This window comes from Triticum dicoccoides, chromosome 4A (assembly GCF_002162155.2).
Source record: "Triticum dicoccoides isolate Atlit2015 ecotype Zavitan chromosome 4A, WEW_v2.0, whole genome shotgun sequence".
Lineage (NCBI taxonomy): Eukaryota > Viridiplantae > Streptophyta > Magnoliopsida > Poales > Poaceae > Triticum > Triticum dicoccoides.
The window spans coordinates 205,961,762-205,982,152 of record NC_041386.1 but is presented as its reverse complement, the minus strand read 5'-3'; positions in this window follow the sequence as shown (position 1 = coordinate 205,982,152).

Below are 20,391 nucleotides of genomic sequence, written 5' to 3'. Positions count from 1 at the left end.
TGATAATATTGATGAAAGTGATGATGAAGATTCTCCCCTAGATATGAATAGCCTGTTGTGCCTGAGGGTTATGTTATGGATGAAGAAACTGCTAGAGACTTCTTAGCTTGCAATGATAGATCTGATCTTAAGAAATTATTAGCTAAGCTTAAAGAAAAGACTTTGAATGCTAGAATGAAATATGACCCTACTTTTGCTACTTCACCTATCTTTATTACTGATAAGGATTATGATTTCTCTGTCGATTCTGAGTTAATTACTTTGGTTGAATCTGATCCTTTTTACGGCTATGAAACTGAAACTATTGTGGCACATCTTACTAAATTAAATGATATAGCCACTCTGTTCACTAATGATGAGAAAACTCGCTATTACTTTATCCTTAAGTTGTTTCCGTTCTCATTAAAGGGTGATGCTAAAACATGGTTTAATTCTCTTGATCTTGGTTGTGTGCGTAGTCCCCAGGATACGATTTATTACTTCTCTGCTAAATATTTCCCCGCTCATAAGAAACAAGCTGGCTTAAGGGGAATATATAATTTTGTGCAAATTGAAGAAGAGAGTCTCCCACAAGCTTGGGGGAGGCTTCTCCAATTACTTAATGCTTTGCCTGAGCATCCTCTCCAGAAAAATGAAATACTTGATATCTTTTATAATGGACTAACCGATGCTTCCAGAGATTACCTGGATAGTTGTGTTGGTTGTGTTTTCAGGGAAAGAACTGTTGATCAAGTTGAATTGCTATTGAATAATATGTTGAGTAATGAAAATGATTGGACACTTCTTGAACCAACTCCTAAGCCAACTCCGAAGAAAAGGGGTATTCTATTTCTCATTCTTGAAGATATGCAAGAGGCAAAGAAATCTATGAAAGAACAAGGTATTAAAACTAAAGATGTTAAGAATTTACCACCTATTGAAGAAATACATGGTCTTGATAACCCGACATGGGTAGTAAAGGTAAATTCTCTCTATAGATTTGATTAAGGTGATATCCCTCATTATAAGTATGCTATCCAATGCTTAGATGAGTTTGACAATTTTATTGTTAAACAAGAGAACGTCAATGCTTATGTTGGTAGACAAGTGAAACATAATGATCATATGCTTGAACACTTGAGTGGTTATATGTCTAGAGTTAAAGGTGGACTTAAACTTATTAGTAAACATGCTTCTATGGTTACCACTCAAAGTAGAACAAGTACTTAAGGCTCAGAATGATTTGCTCAATGAATTAAATAATAAGAAAAATGATAATGCTGTTAGAGTCATGACTAGAGGGGGTAAAATGACTCAGGAACCTTTGTATTCTGAGGGCCATCCTAAGAGAATTGAGCAAGATTCTCAGAGAAGTAATGTTGATGCACCTAGTCCTTCTAAGAGGAAGAAAAAGAAAAATGATGGGACTTTGCATGCTTCTAGCGAACCTGTTGTTGATACACCTGAGAATTCCAATGATATTTCTATTTCTGATGCTGAGACACAATCTGGTAATGAACATGAACCTAGTGATCATGTTAATAATGATGTTCATGTTGATGCTCAACCTAGCCATGATAATGATGTAGAGATTGAACCCGTTGTTGATCTTGATAACCCACAATCAAAGAATCAACATTATAATAAGAGAGACTTTGTTGCTAAGAAGCACGGTAAGAAAGAGATCCATGGGTTCATAAACCCATGCCTTTTCCTCCTAAACCATCCAAGAAAAAGGATGATGGGGATTTTGAGCACTTCGCTGAAATGATTAGACCTATGTTTTTGCGTATGCGTTTGATTGATATGCTTAAAATGAATCCTTATGCTAAGTACATGAAGGATATTATTACTAATAAAATAAAGATACCGGAAGCTAAAATTTCCGCCATGCTTGCTAATTATACTTTTAAGGGTGGAATACCAAAGAAACTTGGAGATCCCAGAGTACCAACTATACCATGCTCCATTAAAAGAAACTATGTTCAAACTACCTTATGTGATCTTGGAGCCGGTGTTAGTGTTATGCCACTCTCTTTATACCATAGACTTTATTTGAATAAGTTGGCACCTACTGAAATATCTTTTCATGTTAATGGTAATGAGCATACGGCACACTTTCCGAGGAAACAACCTCAAGTCCACAGTACCAATTCTATTGGAAAAAAATTAACAATCACTATTGGAGGTTTCGAATTTCCTCTTCCTACTATCAAGAAGAAATATGATATTCTTAATGTTGGGGATGTGCATATCCCCGTTGAGGTAACCTAGTGTTATTCGAAATTTCTCCGGTTGCATGTTATTCGAAATGAGTTTGTTAACAAGACCTGATCAACCTTGTTAGTGGATTCCTTTTGATGAGCATGAGATGGATGAAGTTAGAAAGCACAAATTTCTGTACCCTTTTTTTACTTTCTATTATTTATATTAAATAAATTAAAAATACTATTTTTTGTCTGTTTTCTGAATTATCCTTGCAATAAAAAAATACCCCGAAAATAAAAGTTCTCCAAATGCCCTAAAAATGAAATATGATTTTTTTCTAGAATATTTGAGAATTTTAGGCACTGAGGACACAGCAGGGGGAGCAGCCACGTGCCCATGAGGGTGGACGGCCCGCCCACCCCGCTAGGCGTGCGCCCCTGCCTTGTGGACCCCACGTGGGTCCCCTCCACTTGTTCTTGCACCCACACACTTCGTCTTCCTCTAGAAAAATCATCCACCAGCTCAAACCCGAGTTCTAGCTCATCTTGCTGCCATTTTCGATCTCCTTGCTCAAAGCTCCATTCACAAAACTGCTTTGGGGGATTGTTCTTCGGTATGTGACTCCTCCAATGGTCCAATTAGTTTTTGTTCTAGTGCTTTATTTATTGCAAATTTTTGCTGCTTAGGTGACCCTGTTCTTGAGCTTGCATGTCAAATTTATGTGGTCAAAAGTAGTTTTAATGCATGATATAGCCTCTAGGCACTTGTAGGAGTAGTTGCTATCAATTTTGTTGAGTTTGGTTCACTTTTATTTTAAGTTACTAAAAATTTCAGAAATTTTCAGAAAAAGATGAAGAGATTTTTGAGGGGCTCATCGAGCCAAAGCTCTAAGGATAAGCAAAGTGAAGAGAATAAGATGCCCATGTATAATCTCCCTCGTGCTGCGGAGGTTCGGCCGTGTGAATGGCCTTGTGATGAGTTCTTGAGAGAAGCCAGGATTCATGAAGATTTTTATTATTTGGCTAAGAATGCAGGCCTAACCGACTTCCTCCACAAACAGCGCGAACAGTATCTCTTACTCACCAATATTTTTGTGCAAAATTTTCATTTCCATGCTAGGAGATCACCACCTTCGGTGGAATTTTATTTATATAATGAGCATAAGGAAATGTCACTTTATGATTTTTGCCGGGTTTGTAGGATACCCTTTGAGGGCAGCATAGAGGAACCATATCCTAATGATGTGGAGGGATTTATTTATATGATTGTTGTAGGGGAAACGAGGAAAGTTTCCAATGCAAGAATCACTAGCATGAATTTTCCTGTTCTATGTTACTTTGCAATATTTGCTAGTAGATGCTTAATTGGTCGCGGGAACTGTGGAAATCTTAGTGCCCCTGATATTGTTATTTTGCGCCATGCTTTGTTTCGCGATACCACTTTTAGTTTAGGCGCTATTGTTGCTAAATGGTTAAATCTGAACCGTACAAAGGGTCCCGTCTTGGGAGGCATCTTCGCCTCGCGCGTTGCTGCACACTTTAACATACCTATTAGGCATTATGAGAAAGAGGAAAAGTTGTTGCCTCATGTTTTTCTAGATTATAAGAGCATGGTAGCACATGATTTTATTGTTAAGAATAAGAAGAAGATGCTTAACTATAGATTGATATTTAATAAGAATCACTTTGAGACTATTACCTTGCCTGCTCCCTCTTTGTTCAACATATTTTCAGGCATGTACCTTATTTTGCCGGAGGTCGTTCAGGCATACCAGAGCCTGACATCAGCTCTAGAGCTGGAGCCACTATCTGATCCTCACGGTCAGTCTGTTTATCTGTGTGATCCGGAGGAGATCGCCAACTAGTTGCAACCCGAGGACCCTCCTCAATACACCGGAGAGGGCAGCTTCGATCTGTGGGCACAGACCAACTTAGGCCAAAATCCTAAGCTTGGGGGAGTACGTATTTATCAACAACACTACATTCCTATTCACAAACTCATGCCAGTTGTCGGTGCTCATAGTTTTTCATTGTATCATCCATGCTAGTTTATTTTCTTTTTAAGCTTTCTTCTTGTGTGTTTGAAAAACCTTAAGAAAAAACAAAAAAAATAGTTGTAGCTTTTAGCTAGTTTACTTTCCATGCATGTAGTAGTAGTAATTAAAAAGAAAACCCAAGAAGATTTCTCGTTCTTCTTCTGCTTGTTGTGAGCTTTCCCGTGTAAATTGTTTTGTTTCTTTTCTTTTTCTTTGGGGGTCGAGAGGAGAAGACCATGATGAAAATGTTGAGTGGTTCTCATATGCATTATTGTTGATCTAACAAGGAGCCCATATTACCTTGTCTCCTCCCTTGTATTGAATGCTTCCAGATTCCAGCTTAGTCCAATGCATGTGCACTATTATTATTATGCACACTACTCTGTTGTGCAAGTGAAAGGCAATAATGACGATATATGATGAACTGATTGAGATGAGGAAAGCTGGTATGAACTCGACCTCTCTTGTTTTTGTAAATATCATTAGTCCATCGTTCCCGATTCATCCTATTATGAGTGAAACATGTTTGCCATGACAATTAGAGATTATATTTGCTCATGCCATGCTTAAGTAGATAGGAGTTTATAATGGTTTATCTTGCGTGCCAACATGCTATTAAAATGGTTGTGATGTGGTATGATAGGGTGGTATCCTCCTTTGAACGATTCAAGTGGCTTGACTTGGCACATGTTCACGCATCTAGTTGAAACAACATCAACATAGCCTCCACGATATTTATGTTCATGGTGAATTATATCCTACTCATGCTTGCATTCGGTGTTGATTAATTTTAATGCATGTTCATGACTGTTGTTGCTCTCTAGCTGGTCGCTTCCCAGTCTCTTTCTAGCCTTCACTTGTACTAAGCGGGAATACTGCTTGTGCATCCAACTCCATAAACCCCAAAAGTTATTTCATATGAGTCCACTATACCTTCCTATATACGGTATCTACATGCCGTGCCAAGTAAATTTGTATGTGCCAAACTCTAAACCTTCAAATAAACATCCTGTTTTGTATGCTCAAATAGCTCATGTATCATGTAGGGCTGTCTGTATCTTCCATGCTAGGCGGGTTATTCTCAAAAGGAGTGGACTCCGCTCCTCACTCACGAGAAAATGGCTGGTCACCGGGATGCCCAGTCCCATGCTCAAATCAAATCAAAATAATTGCAAACAAAACTCCCCCAAGATTGTTGTTAGTTGGAGGCAGCCGTTGTTTCGGGGAAGCCATGGATTGATGCTTGTTGGTGGTGGGGGAGTACAAACTTTACCATTCTGCTTGGGAACCGCCTATAATGTGTGTAGCATGGAAGATATCGAGATCTCTCAGTTGTTATGTTGACAATGAAAGTATACCACCCAAAATATTATTCATCTCTATTTCAAAATCATGCTCTAGCGCCTCTACAAATCCCTGCTTCCCTCTGCGAAGGGCCTATCTATTTACTTTTATGTTGAGTCATCATCCTCTTATTAAAAAGCACCAGTTGGAGAGCATCGCTGTAATTTGCATGTATTATTATTAGTTTACATTGAGTATGACTATGACTGGATCTCTTTTACCATGAATTACAATTTCCAGTCAGCCCTTGATCTTCAAGGGTGCTCTGCATTTATGTTTTGCGGTCTCAGAAAGGGCTAGCAAGATACCATCTTGTTATATCATATTATGATTGTTTTGAGAAAGTGTTGTCATCTGAGATTTATTATTATTGCTCGCTAGTTGATTTTGCCATTGATATGAGTAAACATGAGACCTAAATGTTATTGTGAATATGGTTAGTTCATAATCTTTGCTGAAAACTTGAACGTTGGCTTTACATATTTACAACAACAAGAGCAAACAGAGTTTGTAAAAGTTTTTCTTTATCACTTTCAGTTTATCAACTGAATTGCTTGAGGACAAGCAAAGGTTTATGCTTGGGAGAGTTGATACGTCTCCAACGTATCTACTTTTCCAAACACTTTTGCCCTTGTTTTGGACTCTAACTTGCATGATTTGAATGGAACTAACCCGAACTGACGCTATTTTCAGCAGAATTGCCATGGTGTTATTTTTGTGCAGAAATAAAAGTTCTTGGAATGACCTGAAAATCAATGGAGATTATTTTTGGAATATATAAAAAATACTTGCGAAAGAATCAAGGCCAGGGGGCCGCGCCCTGTCTGTGAGGTTGGGGGGGCGTGCCTACCCCCCTGGGCACACGCCCCCTGCCTTGTGGTATCCATGGTGATCCTCTGACCTTAACTACAACTCTATATATTCGTGTTCGGGGATAAAAATAAGAGAGAAGGATTCATCGCATTTTATGATACGGAGCCGCCGCCAAGCCCTAATCTCTCTCAGGAGGGCTTATCTGGAGTACGTTCGGGGCTCCGAGGAGAGGAATCCAGCGCCATCTTCATCATCAACCTTCCTCCATCACCAACTTCATAATGTTCACCGTCGTGCATGAGTAATTCCCTCGTAGGCTTGCTGGACGGTGATGGGTTGGATGAGATTTATCATGTAATCGAGTTAGTTTTGTTAGGGTATGATCCCTAGTATCCACTATGTTTCGAGATTGATATTGTTATGACTTTTCTATGCTTAATGCTTGTCACTAGGGCCCGAGTGCCATGATTTCAGATCTGAACCTATTATGTTTTCATGAATATATGTGAGTTCTTGATCCTATCTTGCAAGTCTATAGTCACCTACTGTGTGTTATGATCTGTTAACCCCGAAGTGACAATAATCGGGATACTTACCGGTGATGACCGTAGTTTGAGGAGTTCATGTATTCACTATGTGTTAATGCTTTGGTCCAGTACTCTATTAAAAGGAGGCCTTAATATCCCTTAGTTTCCAATAGGACCCCGCTGCCACGGGAGGGTAGGACAAAAGATGTCATGTAAATTCTTTTCCATAAGCACGTATGACTATATTCGGAATACATGCCTACATTACATTGATGAACTGGAGCTAGTTTTGTGTCACCCTATGTTATAACTATTGCATGAGGAATCGCATCCGACATAATTATCCATCACTGATCCATTGCCTACGAGCTTTTCACATATTGTTCTTCCCTTATTTACTTTTCCGTAGCTACTGTTACAATCAGTATAAAACCAAAACCGCTACCGTTACTTTTGCCACCATTACCACTGCTATCATATTACTTTGCTACTAAATGCTTTGCTGCAGATATTATGTTTCTAGGTGTGGTTGAATTGACAACTCAGCTGCTAATAATTTAGAATATTCTTTGGCTCCCCTTGTGTCGAATCAATAATTTTGGGTTGAATACTCTACCCTCGAAAACGGTTGCGATCACCTATACTTGTGGGTTATCAACATGATGTAGAGGAATAAACTCAAGCAATATGATGTAAACCCCATATTTTTATACTCGACGGGAACACTACAATACGTGCCTTGCTTCCCCTACTATCACTGGGAAAGGACACCGCAAGATTGAACCCAAAGCTAGGCACTTCTCCCATTGCAAGAAAAACCAATCTAGTTGGCCAAACCAAACCGATAGTTCGAAGAGAATTACAAAGATACCAAATCATGCATAAAAGAATTCAGAGAAGATTCAAATAATATTCATAGATAAGTTGATCATAAATCCATAATTCATGGGATCTCGACAAACATGCCGCAAAAGAAGATTACATTGGATAGATCTCCAAGAACATCGTCGAGAACATGGTATTGAGAATCAAAGAGAGAGAGATGAAGCCATTTAGCTACTAGCTATGGACCCGTAGGTCTGTGTTAAACTACTCAAGCTTCATCAGAAGGGAAATAGAGTTTATTTAGAAGCCCTCCATGATCGAATCCCCCTCCGGCAGGATGTTGGAAAAGGCCTCTAGATGGGATCTCACGGGAACAGAAGGTTGCGGCAGTGGAAAAGTGTTTTCATGGATACTTCAGGTGGTTTGGGAATATATGTAAATATATAGGAGGGAGATCTAGGTGAGGGGGTCACCAAGGGGCCCACAAGGTAGGGGGCGCACCCTCCACCCTTGTGGCCGCTTCGTGGCTCGTCTGACTTGCACTACAAGTCTCCTGGGTGTCTTCTGGTCCAAGAAAAATAATCGCAAAGGTTTAATTCCGTTTGGACTCTGTTTGGTATTCCTTTTCTGTGAAATTCAAAAACAAGGAAAAAACAAAAACTGGCACTGGGCTCTAGGTTAATAGGTTAGTCCCAAAAATAATATAAAATAGCATATTAATGCATATAAAACATCCAAAACAGATAATATAATAGCATGGAAAAATCAAAAATTATAGATACGTTGGAGACATATCAGGACCCACATGGCCCATGGCCGCACGCAGCAAGTGCCCCCGTATTATGAGAAAACAATTGATTTCTCCCCCTGACGGGTTTGATCCACCAGCTACATCTTCACATGCAAGGAAGTGCCTCCTTTATTACACAGAAATAAAAAAGTTTCCTCTCCCTGATAGTTGGGACCCACCAGCTTTATTATGACCCATTTCATGAAAATATAGATTTACCAAAGATGCTAAATTGGTTTATTTTTATTCTAACTCGAAAAAGAAGAAATTAAAAAAGCCAGAAAACATCTTCGCACACAAGGAAGTGCCACCTTATTACGCGCAAAAAATGATTCCCCCTGCTAGCTGGGACCCACCAGATTTGGAGGCGGACTTGTGGGCCTACTAAGTTAACGCGTATGCAGGGCTTTGTCAACTTAGTCAATAAATGGTTCTAGTTGTAGTGACCGTTGGATGTTAATCCAACGACCGAGCTGCGTCTTCAACCTCTAGTTTTCTTGCTCCAGCCGTTCAAACATGTGCCTGCCATACTGCCTGCTCCAGCCCATGGCCGGATATGCTGTTGCGTAGGCCTCACTGCCTGAACAAACTACCACTAGCCAGGACTTGCCTCTACTCACCCACACCCCCTATTATTCTCCGGTGATGGCAGCCTTACACCGCAGCCGAACCAGTGAACCCTTGTACTCCCCTCCGCATGGACATCCACCTGCCTCGTCTTCCCTGGCTGAGCGTCGTTCCCTTCCTAGGCCTCGCCCTCATCCACCGACTGGGTGTTGTCCACGCAGCATGGACAACATGGTCAACGAACGACAGCCGTCGAAAGAGTAGTATCCACGGTGAGGCTGACAGATGGACCCACCAGCTACATATTCGCACGCAAGGAAGTGCCTCCTTATTACGCACAAAAAACTGAATCCTCCCCCTGACAGCTTGGACCCACCATCTATATCTTCAAATGGAAGGAAGTGCGTCCTTATCCTCCCTGACAGCTGGGACCCAGCCGGTCGAAGCATACGTACTATTGTCTATCTACTTGCTGACGTGTACGTACATACTGGTCAATCGGTCTCTCTGCAACGATGAACCGTGGCCGAGCAAGAAGTGGCGCGTGTAGTAGTAGATCCCCCAACGTAGCAGTTCGGGCAGTCCTGATGTCTACTACACAACCTTCTTCTTGTAGACGTTGTTGGGCCTCCAAGTGCAAAGGCTTGTAGGACAGTAGCAAATTTCCCTCAAGTGCATGACCTAAGGTTTATCAATCCGTAGGAGGCGTAGGATGAAGATGGTCTCTCTCGAGCAACCCTGCAACCAAATAACAAAGAGTCTCTTGTGTCCCCAACACACCCAATACAACGGTAAATTGTACAGGTGCACTAGTTCGGTGAAGAGATGGTGAAACAAGTGGTATATGGATAGTAGATAAAGGTATTTTTAATCTGAAATTATAAAAACAGCAAGGTAACTAATGATAAAAAGTGAGCGTAAACGGTATTGCAATGCTAGGAAACAAGGCCTAGGATTCATACTTTCGCCAGTGTAAGTTCCCTCAACAATAATAACATAATTGGATCACATAACTAACCCTCAACATGCAACAAAGAGTCAGTCCAAAGTCACTAATAGCGGAGAACGAATGAAGAGATTATGGTAGGGTATGAAACCACCTCAAAGTTATTCTTTCCAATCAATCCGTTGGGCTATTCCTATAGGTGTCACAAACAGCCCTAGAGTTCGTACTAGAATAACACCTTAAGTCACAAATCAACCAAAACCCTAATGTCACCTCTCCAATGTCACCTCAAGTATCCGTGGTCATGATTATACGATATGCATCACACAATCTCAGATTCATCTATTCAACCAGCACAAAGGACCTCAAAGAGTGCCCCAAAGTTCTACTGGAGAATCACGACGAAAACGTGTGCCAACCCCTATGCATAGGTTCATGGGCGGAACCTGCAAGTTGATCACCAAAACATACATCAAGTGAATCACGTGATATCCCATTGTCACCACAGATACGCACGGCAAGACATACATCAAGTGTTCTCAAATCTTTAAAGACTCAATCCGATAAGATTACTTCAAAGGGGAAACTCAATTCATTACAAGAGAGAAGAGGGGGAGGAGAAACATAATATCCAACTATAATAGCAAAGCTCGCGATACATAAATATCGTGCCAAATAAAGAACACGAGAGAGAGAGAGAGATCAAACACATAGCTACTGGTGCATACCCTCAGCCCCGAGGGAGAACTAGTACCTCCTCGTCATGGAGAGCACTGGGATGATGAAGATGGCCACCAGAGAAGGATTGCCCCCTCCGGCAGGGTGCCGGAACGGGTCTAGATTGGTTTTCGGTGGCTACGGAGGCTTCTGGTGGCGGAATTCGCGATCTATTGTGCTCCCTGGAAGTTTTACGATACGTAGGTATATATGGGTGAAAGGAGTACGTTGGTGGACCGAAGGGGGGGCCACGAGGCAGGGGGCGCGCCCCAGGGGGGTGGGCGCGCCCCTACCCTCGTGAGAACCTCCTTCATCTTCTCACGTAGGGTCCAAGTCTATCTGGTAGGTTTCCTTCCAAAAATAAATTCTCCAGTCGATTTTGTTCCGTTTTGACTCTGTTTGATATTCCTTTTCCTCGAAACACTGAAATAGGCCTAAAACAGCAAATCTGGGCTGGGCCTCCGGTTAATAGGTTAGTCCCAAAAATAATATAAAAGTGGAAAATAAAGCCCAATATTGCCCAAAACAGTAGATAATATAGCATGGAGCAATCAAAAATTATAGATACATTGGAGACGTATCAACATCCCCAAGCTTAATTCCTGCTCGTCCTCGAGTAGGTAAATGATAAAAGAAAGAATTTTTTATGCGGAGTGCTACTTGGGATAATCTCAATGTAATTCTTCTTAATTGCGGCATGAATATTCAGATCCATAATATTCAAGACAAAAGTTTAATATTGACATAAAACAATAATACTTGAAGCATACTAACTAAGCAATTATGTTTTCTCAAAATAACATGGCCAAAGAAAGCTATCCCTACAAAATCATATAGTCTTGCTATGCTCTATCTTCACCACACAAAATATTTAAATCATGCACAACCCCGATGACAAGCCAAGCAATTGTTTCATACTTTTGATGTTCTCAAACTTTTTCAATCTTCACGCAATACATGAGCGTGGGCCATGGATATAGCACTATAGGTGGAATAGAATGGTGGTTGTGGAGAAGACAAAAAGGGAGAAGATAGTCTCACATCAACTAGGCGTATCTACGGGCTATGGAGATGCCCATCAATAGATATTAATGTGAGTGAGTAGGGATTGCCATGCAACGGATACACTAGAGCTATAAATGTATGAAAGCTCAACAAAAGAAACTAGTGGGTGTGCATCCAACTCGGTTGCTCACGAAGACCTAGGGCATTTTGAGGAAGCCCATCATTGGAATATACAAGCCAAGTTCTATAATGAAAGATTCCCACTAGTATATGAAAGTGACAACATAGGAGACTCTCTATCATGAAGATCATGGTGCTACTTTGAAGCACAAGTGTGGTAAAAGGATAGTAGCATTGCCCCTTCTCTCTTTTTCTCTCATTTTTTAATTTTTTTATTTTTTTTATTCGGGCCTTCTCTTTTTTTATGGCCTCTTTTTTTTATTTGGGCTTTTTTGGCCTCTCTTTTTTTCATCCGGAGTCTCATCCCGACTTGTGGGGGAATCATAGTCTCCATCATCCTTTCCTCACTGGGACAATGCTCTATTAATGATGATCATCACACTTTTATTTTTCTTACAACTCAAGAATTACAACTCGATACTTAGAACAAGATATGACTCTATATGAATGCCTCCGGCGGTGTACCGGGAGGTGCAATGATGCATGAGTGACATGTATGAAAGAATTATGAATGGTGGCTTTGCCACAAATACAATGTCAACTACATGATCATGCTAAGAAATATGACAATGATGAAGCGTGTCATAATAAACTGAACGGTGGAAAGTTGCATGGAAATATATCTCGGAATGGCTATGGAATTGCCACAATAGGTAGGGATGGTGGCTATTTTGAGGAAGGTATATGGTGGGTTTATTGTACCGGCGAAAGTTGCGCAGTACTAGAGAGGCTAGCAATGGTGGAAGGGTGAGAGTGCGTATAATCCATGGACTCAACATTAGTCGTAAAGAAATCACATACTTATTGCAAAAATCTATTAGTTATCGAAACAAAGTACTACGCGCATGCTCCTAGGGGTATAGATTGGTAGGAAAAGACCATAGCTCGTCCCCGACCGCCACTCATAAGGAAGGCAATAAATAAATAAATCATGCTCCGACTTCATCACATAACGGTTCACCATACGTGCATGCTACGAGAATCACAAACTTCAACACAAGTATTTCTCAAATTCACAACTACTCAACTAGCATGACTCTAATATTACCATCCTCATATCTCAAAACAATCATCAAGTATCAAACTTCTCTTAGTATTCAACACACTCATAAGAGAATTTTATTATTCTTGAATACCTAGCATATTAGGATTTTAAGCAAATTACCATGCTATTTAAGACTCTCAAAATAATCTAAGTTAAGCATGAGAGTTCATTTATTTCTTCAAAATAAACCGCCATGCTCTAAAAGATATAAGTGAAGCACTAGAGCAAATGACACACTACTCCGAAAGATGTAAGTGAAGATCAATGAGTAGTCGAATAATTATGCAACTATGCGAAGACTCTCTCTCATTTAATAATTTCAGATCCTGATAATTTATTCAAACAGCAAGCAAAGCAAAATAAAATGACATTCTAAGAATGGCAAACATCATGTGAAGAAGCGAAAACTTAGGATCAACCGAAACTAACCGATAGTTGTTGAAGAAGAAAGGTGGGATGCCAACCGGGGCATCCCCAAGCTTAGACGCTTGAGACTTCTTGAAATATTATCTTGGGGTGCCTTGGGCATCCCCAAGCTTGAGATTTTGTGTCTCCTTAATTCCTCTCATATCACGGTCTCCCTAAATCTCAAAAGCTTCATTCACACAAAACTCAACAAGAACTCGTGAGATAAGTTAGTATAAACCATTGCAAAAACCTTATCATACTATACTGTAGCAAATCACTAAAATTATTATTCAACATTGCATACTAAATTCCTCTGCATATTTAAGAGTCCTATCCTCAAATAGAATCATTAAAGAAGCAACCATATGCAAACAATGCAAACATAACAGCAATCTGCCTAAACAGGATAGTCTGTAAAGAATACTGCAACATCCATACTTCCCTAGCTCCAAAAATTATGAAATAAAATTCCCACTGTAGTAAATTTATCAGATCTTAATATGCAAAAGGTTTCAACATTTTATCACATTCTGACTTTTCTAGGGAATTACTGCAACAGCGGTAAACTTTCTGTTTTCAAATAGCGACATGTATACTTGTCGCATAGGCATAGTAAAGGCTATCAATGCCACTTTTATTGAAATAAAAGATGCAAAATATTTTTCTAAATAACAGAAAGCAAATCCTAACAAAATAAATTGACGCTCCAAGCAAAACACATATCATGTGGTAAATAAAAATATAGCTCCAAGTAAAGTTACCGATGAATGAAGACGAAAGAGGGGATGACTTCCGGGGCATCCCCAAGCTTAGGCTCTTGGTAGTCCTTGATTTTTACCTTGGGGTGACATGGGAATCTCCAATCTTAGATTCTTTCCACTCCTTGTTCCATAGTCCATCGAATCCTTACCCAAAACTTGAAAACTTCACAACACAAAACTTAACAGAAAACTCGTAAGCTCTGTTAGCGAAAGAAAACAAAACACCACTTCAAGGTACTGTAATGAACTCATTCTTTATTTATATTGGTGTTAAACCTACTTTATTCCAACTTCTCTATGGTTTATAAACTATTTTACTAGCGATAGATTCATCAAAATAAGCAAACAACACACGAAAATAGAATCTGTCAAAAACAGAACAGTCTGTAGTAATCTGGATCAAACGTATACTTCTGGAACTCATAAAATTCTCAAATAAATTTATGGACCTGAGGAATTTATCTATTAATCATCTGCAAAAATAATTAACTAAATATCACTCTCCAAATAAAAATGGCAGCAGTTCTCGTGAGCGCTAAAGTTTCTGTTTTTTACAGCATGATCAACAAGACTTTCCCCAAGTCTTAACAAAGGTTCTACTTGGCACAAACACTAATTAAAAGCATAAAACCACATATAAACAGAGTCTAGATGAATTATTTACTACTAAACAGGAACAAAAAGCAAGAAACAAAAATAAAATTGGGTTGCCTCCCAACAAGCGCTATCGTTTAACGCCCCTAGCTAGGCACGATGATTTCAATGATGCTCATAGAAAAGATAAGAATTGTAACATAAAGAGAGCATCATGAAGAATATGACTAGCATATTTAAGTCTAACATACTTCCTATGCATAGGGATTTTGTGAGCAAACAACTTATGGGAACAACAATCAACTTGCATAGGAAGGTAAAACAAGCATAACTTCAAGATTTTAAGCACATAGAGAGGAAACTTGATATTGTTGCAATTCCTACAAACATATATTCCTCCCTCATAATAATTTTCAGTAGCATCATGAATGAATTAAACAATATAACCAGCACCTAAAGCATTCTTTTCATGATCTACAAGCATAGAAAATTTACTACTCTCCACACAAGCAAGATTCTTTTCATGAATAATAGTGGGAGCAAACTCAACAAAATAACTATCATGTGATTGAAAATTGAGATCAAGATGACAAGTTTCATGGTTATCATTATTCTTTAAAGCATACGTGTCATCACAATAATCATCATAGATAGGAAGCATGCTTTCATCATAATAAATTTGCTCATCAAAACTTGGGGGACAAAAAATATCATCTTCATCAAACATAGCTTCCCCAAGCTTGTGGCTTTGCATATCATTAGCATCATGGATATTCAAGGAATTCATACTAACAACATTGCAATCATGCTCATCATTCAAATATTTAGCGCCAAACATTTTATAGATTTCTTCTTCTAGCACTTGAGCACAATTATCCTTTCCATCATACTCACGAAAGATATTAAAAAGGTGAAGCGTATGAGACAAACTTAATTCCATTTTTTGTAATTTTCTTTTATAAACTAAACTAGTGATAAAACAAGAAACTAAAAGACTCGATTGCAAGATCTAAAGATATACCTTCAAGCACTAACCTCCTCGGCAACGGCGCTAGAAAAGAGCTTGATGTCTACTACACAACCTTCTTCTTGTAGACGTTGTTGGGCCTCCAAGTGCAGAGGTTTGTAGGACAGTAGCAAATTTCCACCAAGTGGATGACCTAAGTTTATCAATCCGTAGGAGGCGTAGGATGAAGATGGTCTCTCTCGAGCAACCCTGAAACCAAATAACAAAGAGTCTCTTGTGTCCCCAACACACCCAATACAACGGTAAATTGTATAGGTGCACTAGTTCGGCGAAGAGATGGTGAAACAAGTGGTATATGGATAGTAGATAAAGGTATTTGTAATCTGAAATTATAAAAACAGCAAGGTAACTAATGATAAAAGTGAACGTAAACGGTATTGCAATGCTAGGAAACAAGGCCTAGGGTTCATACTTTCGCTAGTGTAAGTTCCCTCAACAATATTAACATAATTGGATCACATAACTAACCCTCAACATGCAACAAAGAGTCACTCCAAAGTCACTAATAACGGAGAATGAACGAAGAGATTATGGTAGGGTACGAAACCACCTCAAAGTTATTCTTTCCAATCAATCCGTTGGGCTATTCCTATAGGTGTCACAAACAGCCCTAGAGTTCGTACTAGAATAACACCTTAAGACACAAATCTACCAAAACCCTAACGTCACCTAGATACTCCAATGTCACCTCATGTATCCGTGGGCATGATTATACGATATGTATCACACAATCTCAGATTGATCTATTCAACCAACACAAAGGACCTCAAAGAGTGCCCCAAAGTTCTACCGGAGAATCACGACGAAAACGTGTGCCAACCCCTATGCATAGGTTCATCGGTGGAACCCGCAAGGTTATCACCAAAACATACATCAAGTGAATCACGTGATATCCCGTTGTCACCACAGATACGCACGGCAAGACATACATCAAGTGTTCTCAAATCTTTAAAGACTCAACCGATAAGATTACTTCAAAGGGGAAACTCAATTCATTACAAGAGAGAAGAGGGGGAGGTGAAACATAAGATCCAACTATAATAGCAAAGCTCGCGATACATCAAGATCGTGCCAAATCAAGAACATGAGAGAGAGAGAGATCAAACACATAGCTACTGGTACATACCCTCAGCCCCGAGGGAGAACTACTCCCTCCTCGTCATGGAGAGCACTGGGATGATGAAGATGGACACCAGAGAAGGATTGCCCCCTCCGGCAGGGTGCCGGAACGGGTCTAGATTGGTTTTCGGTGGCTACGTAGGCTTCTGGCGGCGGAACTCCCGATCTATTGTGCTCCCTGGAAGTTTTACAATACGTAGGTATATATGGGTGAAAGGAGTACGTCGGTGGACCGAGGGGGGGGGCACGAGGCAGGGGGCGTGCCCTAGGGGGTGGGCACGCCCCCTACCCTCGTGAGCACCTCCTTCATCTTATGACGTAGGGTCCAAGTTAATCCGGTAGGTTTCCTTCCAAAAATAGCTTCTCCAGTTGATTTTGTTCCGTTTTGACTCTGTTTGATATTCCTTTTCCTTGAAACACTGAAATAGGCATAAAACAGCAAATCTGGGCTGGGCCTCCGGTTAATAGGTTAGTCCCAAAAATAATATAAAAGTGGAAAATAAAGCCCAATATTGCCAAAAACAGTAGATAATATAGCATGGAGCAATCAAAAATTATAGATACGTTGGAGACGTATCAAGTCCCTTCTAAACTGTGTACACGTACGTACAGCCACATGCCAAAAAATATGGCCACGTACGTACATACAGGCTGGGTCTTGAACACGTACTCGTGCACACGTACGGATAGAGCTCGTGTACATGGAGAGGCAACGGATGGCAGCAACAACGTCTTGTTCATCGGCAGCCAGCCGGCTGGGTTCAAACAAAGGAAATAGCATCGTCTTCATCGGGAGGCAACCGACTGGGTCGGAATACGTCATGTTCATCGGGAGCCAGTCGGCTTGGACGAAACAGCCAAAACGAGGTCTGGCGTAGCGCCAAATGGAGGAAACACACTTGTGTTTGAGCTCCTACGGTCAAAACAGGGTGTTGTTGATCGGGAGGGGCGTGGCGTACCGCAAAACAGAGGAAATAGACTTGTGTCAGAGTGCCTATGGTCACAATGGGGTCCTGTTCATTGGGAGGGGTGTGGCGCACCGCAAAATGGGACTCCACAGGCAACTATTCGTCCACCATCTACTGCATCGCTCCAGGCTCCATGGGCTGCTATTCATCCACCGTCGACTTCCTCCAGCCTCCACCTACTACTGTTCATCCACCGTCGACTTCCTCTAGCCTCCACCAGCTACTGTCCATCCACGGGATCCTGTTCATACAGCTTCCACCAGCAACTATTCAATCAGCCCTCCACGGGGTCCTGTTCATCCAGCCTCCACCGGCTAATGTTCAACCATCCCTCCACGGGGTCCTATTCATCCACCCCCAACCGGCTCGGGTGTGCGGCGGCCTCCTCAATTGGGGGCTTGTTCATCCAGCGGCAACAACCTCTACTACCACGGGGTCCTGTTCATCCAACCCCCACCGGGAACTGTACATCCAACCCCCAACAACAGTCACTGTTCATCAAGAGGCACCAGGTTCGATTGGCTTCATTTAGCAGCAGTACTGAAGGAATCGCTCGGGTTCAGTTAACAGCCAAGGGATCGATCCCTCGGGTTCAGTAATGTAGCTAGTGCAATCGCTCGGGTTCAGTAAGCGAACGCCTTGCTCGGGTTTAGTTAGAGCCCAATGCCTCACACACACTCGCGTCCGTGTATGAGAGAAACATGCAAACCTCTCGTGCATTGCTCTACACCGACCACCCACCGCAATCGGGAACTCCCCGAATTTTTCCTCGCCCTCGCTTCTACCACAAATTTTTCCATCATGGACGGCCCAAAGAATGTCATGCCGGTGCGTCCCCGGCCCGCCCAAGACGAAAAACCCATTTTCTGTCATGATTTTTTGTCATAGAAGTAGGAGCCCACCACATTGATACGTCTCCAACGTATCTATAATTTTTGATTGTTCCATGCTATTATATTATCTGTATTGGATGTTTATGGGCTTTATTATACACTTTTATATTACTTTTGGGACTAACCTATTAACCCAGAGCCCAGCGCCAGTTTTTGTTTTTCCCTTGTTTTAGAGTATCGTAGAAAAGGAAAATCAAACGGAGTCCAATTGACCTGAAACTTCACAGAACTTATTTTTGGACCAGAAGAAGCCCACGGAGTATCGTAGATGGACCAAGAGAGTCCCGGGCTGCCCACGAGGGTGGAGGGCGTGCCCACCCCCCTGGGCACGCCCCCTTGCCTCGTGGACATCCCGGAGATCCACCGACGTACTTCTTCCTCCTATATATACCCATATACCCTAAAAACTTCGAGGAGCACAATAGATCGGGAGTTCCGCCGCCAGAAGTCTCTGTAGCCACCGAAAACCAATCTAGACCCATTCCGGCACCCTGCCGGAGGGGGAATCCCTCTCCGATGGCCATCTTCATCATCCCGGTGATCTCCATGACGAGGAGGGAGTAGTTCACCCTCGGGGCTGAGGGATGTACCAGTAGCTATGTGTTTGATCTCTCTCTCTCTCTCATGTTCTTGAGGTGGTATGATCTTGATGTATCGCGAGCTTTGCTATTATAGTTGGATCTTATGATGTTTCCCCCCCTCTACTCTCTTGTAATGGATTGAGTTTTCCCTTTGAAGTTATCTTATCAGATTGAGTCTTTAAGGATTTGAGAACACTTGATGTATGTCTTGCCGTGCTTATCTGTGGTGACAATGGGATATGACGTGATCCACTTGATGTATGTTTGGGTGATCAACTTGCGGGTTCCTCCCATGAACCTATGCATAGGAGTTGGCACACGTTTTCGTCTTGACTCTCCGGTAGAAACTTTGGGGCACTCTTTGAAGTAGATTGTGTGATGCATATCGTATAATCATACCCACGTATACTTGAGGTGACAATGGAGTATCTAGGTGACATTAGGGTTTTGGTTGATTTGTGTCTTAAGGTATTATTCTAGTACGAACTCTATGATAGATTGAACGGAAATAATAGCTTCATGTTATTTTACTAGGGACTCTTGAATAGATCGATCAGAAAGGATAACTTTGATGTGGTTTCGTACCCTACCATAATCTCTTCGTTTGTTCTCCGCTATTAGTGACTTTGGAGTGACTCTTTGTTGCATGTCGAGGGATATTTATATGATCCAATTATGTTATTATTGTTGAGAGAACTTGCACTAGTGAAAGTATGAACCCTAGGTTGTGTTTGAACGCATTGCAATACCATTTGTGCTCACTTTTATCATTATTTACCTTGCTGTTTTTATATTTTCAGATTACAAAAACCTTTATCTACCATCCATATACCACTTGTATCACCATCTCTTCGTCGAACTAGTGCACCAATACAATTTACCATTGTATTGGGTGTGTTGGGGACACAAGAGACTCTTTGTTATTTGGTTGCATGGTTGCTTGAGAGAGACCATCTTCATCCTATGCCTCCTACGGATTGATAAACCTTAGGTCATCCACTTGAGGGAAATTTGTTACTATCCTACAAACCTCTGTACTTGGAGGCCCAACAACGTCTA